The 7376-nt window shown below is 33.3% G+C and overlaps 1 long non-coding RNA gene across 2 annotated transcripts; it reads right to left on the bottom strand.

Annotated features, from left to right (window-relative positions):
- Positions 1-315: 315 nt before the first annotated feature.
- LOC145217522 (uncharacterized) lies at positions 316-7024 on the bottom strand. Of its 2 annotated transcripts, none has more exons than XR_013857420.1 (3): positions 6766-7024; positions 3935-4025; positions 316-3521 (listed from the first exon to the last, which is right to left on the bottom strand). It is a non-coding gene; the product is annotated as an uncharacterized LOC145217522 (long non-coding RNA). The 2 variants fall into 2 exon arrangements; XR_013857419.1 differs by having other exon boundaries at positions 316-3460; positions 6766-7021.
- Between the last annotated feature and the right edge of the window lie 352 nt (positions 7025-7376).

Genomic DNA, 7376 nt, shown 5'->3' with positions numbered 1-7376 from the left:
TGACGTCATTTCAATTCTATTTTTTCATAAAATTGCAGTTTATCGGTGTTTTTCGTTACAATTATTAGTTCCAAGTTGTTTTACAAACTATTCCTTACAAAACTTGATGTGTGTTTTTTCGATGACGTCATTAATTAGCTCATGACGTCATAATGATCAATTTTAGTTTCTTATTTTTCTGTAGTAAAGGATAAAATTAATGTTTTTGAGCGTATGAAACTTGTTTTCAATAATAATTTTTGGCAATCTTGACAATTTACGGACTTATTCAAACGTTTACTAATTACCTGTACACACATAATTCATTTACAAGTGTTTGTACATGGGATGTTTATTATGTATCATTACACCACAACATGTGCAAGTTTGAAACACAGTTCACAGAAGTTAGCAGAAAAAACACAATTCCAAGCATTCCCAAGGTACTTTGCACTGATTCTTCTGTATTTGTTGTCCATTCATGAGGCCAAATCCTCTTACCATTTGACAATGTAAATGCAGTTGAGGGCCAGATGTAATCAAAATATTGATCAGCAACCACACAGTCCCCAAGTCAAAATGCTTCTACAACAGTTGTTTTCTTCATAAATAACTGCTGTCACCACGAATAGTAAGGCTAAACTGACTGATGCAGCAGTATATTCAAGCAAACCAAGGCAAATTTACTGCCCAAAACTACTCACTTTCAAACCCAATCCAGCTGAACACACATCAAATTGTGAACAAAGATTGCCACAACGCCCTTACAGAGCCCTGAAACAAACTCCAAACAGCTGTGTGTTAATCAACCAAGCATAAAATAACAAAAAATGGCTGCAAAACATAAATTAGAAAAAAACACGTTTTTTCTGAATTTTGACTTTCTCCTTAGTGTAATTAATTTTTTTCAAATACTAACATATCATTTTTTTCGAATAAATTGAAGCTAATATGCATAAGCTTTCAAACGCACCCCAGTTGTATAAAATATCCGCACTAATACGATTTTTATCGCTGTTTACAACGAGGCATGTGTCGGGGCGCAGTTAAAGGGTTAATTTATACACAGATTTACCTGCATAGTCTGACGATCAGTAGAGTTAGTATATGATGTCAAATGTATATTGAGAAGGTTGTGGTATCTGTTTTTGCGCATTGTTAGCACACAATAGGCGTACAAACATTCTCATGCGTATGCCTACTAAGTTGAAAACTCTTTCTAGTCCCATAAAATATGTTTTGAGCAGATTGAAAATCAGACTATTTAGCAAAAGAGTTTAGTTATGTCACGTCCGCAATTATATTTATTTTAATAAACAAGTTCACGGCTGCACAAACTTGTCTCTGCTGCCGCATGTGGCCATACGGTTGCAGGTTGTGCACCCCTGATCTAAAAGTTAACAACCAAAGTATTCTTTGGCTCGCTGAGCGTTAAGTCTAAGCCATTTAGAAAAATCACCAGTATCATTGAAGTGCTCATCAGGTATGGACAATCAAAGTAAGTCTGACACAGGTCAGTCTATCTGTAGATTTGAAACATAACAAATCATTGACTCAACATTTTCCTTTGTGACTTAGCGTAGCATTTATGTGGTGTGAAAGAATTTAGACCAAAAATTTTAATGAAGGCAATTTGAAACTAAAAAGGTGGCTTTTCTGTATTTATGTATTCCATGTTCTATTTAACGACTTACTACATATACCATTTCAGCAAAAACCAATAGGGCCCCACACATGTATTTATGTGAAATAAGAGATAAATGGTGCAATCTGTTTTTAGATTCCGTATGATAAAAAAGTAAAAAGCATCAACCTAATTAAAACCTTAATACATCATTAGAATGTTATCCAATCAGCAAAAAAATACTCCCAACTATCCAATATTTGTTTGTAATCTTTAGCAAATCCATACCTCAATGATTGACAGTAAACTGACAACTGAATGAATGAGAGTATTTCTCTCTTAACGGTTTTGAGAGATGTGTACTTAATGTTTTAACTTTAATGTTCTTTTTTTCAACTTTTTCCCATATGAAACCTAATTATGATTAATCGAGATAATAACTCAAACAATAAGGAATAAAAGCTAATAGGATGTTATTGGCAGTAGAAGAAGCCACTGGACCAACACAAACTTACAAGTAACACCCTACAAACAACTGTATAGTATTTCATCACATTTTGGATATTTTGACCTAAAAAAACTGGTAAAACTAAAACTGAATAATTTGAGGTTAAGGGGTGAAAAACAGGCAAACGCATGTTTTGAGGGCTGTGGTTGTGGGTGAACCAAGGCAACCCATATCAATGCTCAGGCAAATCTACTTTGGATAATTAACTAACTAACCAACATGTAATTAAAATGGTTTGAAGCACTCTTTCTTGACCTAAAAGTGGAACAAACTAATGTTAGACAGAAATAAAACACAGACAAAAACAACATGTGAAAGGGGACAATAATTAGCTCATTGTTGCATATATAAAACATGAGCCATATAGAAATTTTTATTTGTTTTGTTCATCTTACACATTGTATATGTTGTATGGGACTGTCATAAACAAGTTCACCTGTATCAACAACAAACAGTTCAGTTTAAACCAGTGTTTCTCAACCTTTATGCCTGTATCGCCCTTTTAGATCAGCATAATTTGTAATCACTCCCCCTCAAAACGGACAAAAATCAATACAACTTTCATGTACAATATCAATGCGATAATTGACAGCTGAATCTTTAAGGTATATTTTAGCACTTAAATGGTTGCTCATTGCTTTTAACTTGGTAGCAGTAAAGCGCCAAAACTACAATTGTTCTGTTTGGTCAAGCACCGAGTATCTCATATTAACGCTGTGTGCCCTATCGAGCACATTCTGTGTATTGTGACTGTCACACAACGTTCCTGTTTACACCGTGTTTTTTTACTTAATTTTAGGCCCCTTTTCTGACCTCCAGGGCTGCATTTAAGCTGTAGAGGTCCTTTCTGCATAACATGTCAGGCAAGGCAACGCTAAGTGAAATACCAATGTTTTATAAGTAACAACAGCAACTATTTGATAACACTTCTGAGTGTGCGTGTTGCCACTATTTTTAAAGTCTTAAAAAACTATTCACTTTTATTCTTGGGAACTCTACATTCGTTTGTCAGCAGTGAACAAATCACACAGTGAAATGTGAACAAATCACATGTTGAAGCACAACTCAACTAGAATAGTGTCTTTCTTAAATACTTTTAAGGACAAATTATTAGAAAGTATTAACCCAACTCAAACATTTTTGTCCATATTCTTTTTGCATCATTGTTGTCATATAATTACAAAAAAAAACAGTGTGAAGAACAAAAAAATAATCAATCAGGACCAGTGAGCCACAATGTCTCCTAAAAAAACTTACTTCATTCCATGGCCACCAGTAAATGTACCCGCTTTAACGCCTGCAAAATGTGTTGCAGTGGCCACAGTTTGTGTCCGCCCCAAGCAGATTTTCTAACAAAATCAAACAAAAAAATTTCCAGTTGTATGCTTTTTTGCTTCTAGTAGCGATTCACTACAAAAAAAACAAACAAAGCAACTGTGGGTCATAGATATAACACAAGCAAGCATAACTACTGCCTGGGAAAGGTGAAAATTTTAGTGCAATGCAAGTTGTCCAGTTTATCAATGTTTGGGAGCAAAGTTTGAGTGCTCAGTGCACTATAGAGTTGAAACAAAAAATACACATTATAAGAGGTGTTGCATTTACTTTTTATGAATGATATGATTTAATTTTTATTTATTTCTCGAGAATCAAGACTTATTTTTTTTCGAGATTTCTCGAGAAAAGGAACCCCTGTCCCGTCCTCATTCTAGTGCAATTAAAACTTTTTCTTCTACTAACCAAATTGAACACAATGTTGTAAAAAATATGACCAGTGTTGTAAAAAAAAATATGGTGGTAAAACAAAGTTGAAAAATCCTAACCTTGGCATTTTCCTATCCAGGATTTGGGAAACGATGACAGCTTTCAGACAAAATGTTGGGTGTGATTTAGTTGGAAAGAGCCAGTTTGAATCTAGAGTAAAAACAGTGTTTTAACTTAGGAAATACTTTGCATTTAAACTTATCATTTATTCAAACACATGTCAAATAATGTAACCTAACTGAATTGCCAAATCATGTAAAAGTCCACAAGGTAACAAAAAAGCCTTTACAATTTAAATTACGATTTTAAATTTAAATTAAGTAAAATTTTAAGGCATTGGTATAAATTTCTAATCTCAGTTTTGTGCCAATCCGTGGATTTGATTATAAACGCCTGGTGTGAAACAATTTGACCCAAAGATTTTGGTATAGGTATTACAATGTTGGCTTAGATTGTAGCTTTTCACACAAAAAATAGGGTTGCATATTTGACCGGTCAAATAAAATCTGACCAATTGACCGGTCAAATATTTGTCAAATAGGTCAAATACTATGCACACTATTAAATTTTAATTTTAGTGAAAAGTTGGAAGTTAAACCTTTTTATAAACCTTAAGCAATGGTTATAAAGGGATATAAAATGTTTGGTTTATATCATATCACAGCATTTGCTGACTTCATCACATGTCCTTATTTCACCAATGGCCCCTTGAGTGTGTCTGTATTTATTATTAATTACATTTGTAAACTTGATTTACACAATATTCTATATACATTAGATTGAAGTCTAACTTTAAGTGAAATGTAACTGTAAAATTCTCTTTTCCTTCTTGTGGTAACAATTTGTATTGTTATGTTGTTGTCACATCAATTCTTATCTTGACAAACAAGGCATAAACAAAAGCTTGGCATGTACATACATTGTTTATCCCAATAAGTCTACTTGACCAGTAATTAATCCACAAAAATCTATTCAGGGCAATTATAAGACAAAGATCTACAAACATTTTTTTGATAAATTACCAAAAAAAAAGAACTGTGGTCCTACAAGTTTACACAGCTGCTTTAAATTACTTAATTTTTTTCTGTCAGTCCAAATGTGCAACATTTAAAAACATGCTGAAGTAAATATGCAATAATATGGGTAAACTACCATCTCCTATGGACAATTTTTTTATAAGTGTGGTAAAAGATATCCGTGTTTTATAATTGCGCTACAGATCTTAACTGCAAACAAAAAGTATCCCCTAATTGTTTTGGGTAATAATTTCCGATGAACAATGTACATCTATAATGGCTTTAAAGCACTTATTAATACAAAAGTATGTCGTCAACTTTGCTACTTGAAGGCTATAGAATTTTTTACCTTTTTCAAAAGAAAAATTTACTTTCTTTGATTTTTAAGAAAATTTACCTTATTTAAATCTTAACATTAAAAATAGTATTACCGGTCAAATAGAGTGCTGTCAAGTGGTCGATTACCATTTTAAGGTTACACATCGTCATCACGTACCACTTGTAGATAAAGTATTTTCATTCAGATAACTGTTACATTTTAAATTTGAAAATGAGTTGAGTTGAGTTTATTTCGCTCGGTGAAAAAATCGTAGTAACACAATTGCACTAAAATATTCACCTTGCCGGAGATAGCTGCGCAACGTTGAGACGTTAAAAAGCGCGACAAAGTAGAGGGCACAGTTGGTGGAGATATGAGAAACGCGCTGCAGCTACACCGTTATTATAAGCGTTATGTGACGGGGACTCACATCAGAGGGTGAGGTTGGCGCATTAGGACATCAAGACTGGGGGTGAAACGTTGGTGGAACCAGTCAGGTTGGGACCTAATCTAACCACCCGTGTTAGGGAAAGAGGGTGGGGTTCGACAGGAAAAGAAACCACCAAAAGAAACCCTGCCGGATAGTTTCGAGCGCCAGAAGAAAGGGTGCAGAACACACATTGTGATGTTACATTTGACTTAATTGTTAAAAATTCTAAACCTTAATAACTGTAGTGCATCCCACACTAATGTGCAATTTATTACTGTTTGCTTTCGATTCATGTGAGGCAAAAGGTCTTTTAACACATAATTTAATTTGTAAATCATGTGTTTGCTTCAAATTTGCAGGAAAATAAGTTTTAAAACGTTTTGTTTACAAATAACAAACGTTTTCTGTCAGAATAAGCGTTTTGTGTGCAAAATAATGAAATAATTAAAATACAGGAGGCATACCAATGCTTGGGAACCACTGTGCTACACCTTTTATGTAACTGAAAAGCAGTGACTGGTAGCTTTGCCTAATAAATATCCATTTATCCTCTAATAAAACGAAAATCTTGGAATAAACAAAATTTGTAAATAGGTGATATGACATGTTCTGTTATCTAACGGATATTATTAGTTATGTTATGATGGTTGGAATTTAAGTGTTACAGCAAGCGCAAATATATTTGCAAAACTTCTTGAGTTAAGACCAGTGATTCTGAATTGCAGCTTTCATCAGACCTCGGAAAATCACTAAAGATTATTACTATGAAAGCTGCAATAGCAAAAAAATCGATGTTTCAAAATTTACTATTTGTGTGAATAACTATGTACAAAGGTAATTGTTTATTGTATTGTGTATCAAAGTTACATTCAGAAAGCTTTTTGCCTTTTTGCAGTGAAGAGTTATTAACAAAAAAGCTGTGCAGGTTCTTGTTGTTTGCTGTTATCCTACATTCTTTTTAATTCGTTTTGCTTTTTGTGGCTTCTTACATACTTGAAAAACTACCTTTTGGCCCTGACAGTTAAAAAGGTTGAAAACCACTGGTTAAAGACTGTCCAGCTTCCAAAACAACAATTTTACTTTTAGCAGTAGAAAAACAAGCGTTCATGTTTAGAAATGTCTTACCTCTTGTGTTTGTCCAATCCTATAACCACCTTCTTGTACTCCAACTGACATCAAAATAAGAAGTGGTCTTGATTCTGATAATTCACAAATTATAAATCCACACAGTAAACCCATGCCTTCAAATGAATAATCCAATAAGAGCAAAGTATTAAACAATTTTAGTTGCAAATGGTATAAATTGATGAAGACAATCCAACAGCAGTATTTGATTGTATTTTTCAATACTTAAGAACCTAAAGAAAAAGTCTTGAGCTGAAAAAGAAAACAAGCTTTAAAATTAAAACTGTACATATGGGTCACTTGTAGTAAAATAAATCAATATGGTAAATCTATAAATAATTGTCCAAAATGTTGTAGTAAAGATTATTTGTCAGTGGTAAAATCATATTTGCTATATTTATAACTGATTTTACGTGGTTCCCCACCGTAATTTGGAACTTACCGACACGATTGCAAAAACAAAAATTCACCTGCAAGTTAGTTATGATGCTTTTAGCCTGAGCATGATTTTGCTAAAATTGATTGAACTTTGGTTTGTGTTGCACAGAAAAAAAAACAAAAAAAACATACATGCACTAAATTTCCCCAAATGTGAAACTAAAGGACATTAT

The sequence above is a fragment of the Phallusia mammillata genome, chromosome 3, assembly GCF_965637545.1.
Source record: "Phallusia mammillata chromosome 3, kaPhaMamm4.hap1.1, whole genome shotgun sequence".
Classification (NCBI taxonomy): Eukaryota; Metazoa; Chordata; class Ascidiacea; order Phlebobranchia; family Ascidiidae; genus Phallusia; species Phallusia mammillata.
The sequence above is the reverse complement of the archived record's forward strand: the minus strand, read 5'-3'. Positions and strand labels throughout refer to the sequence as shown.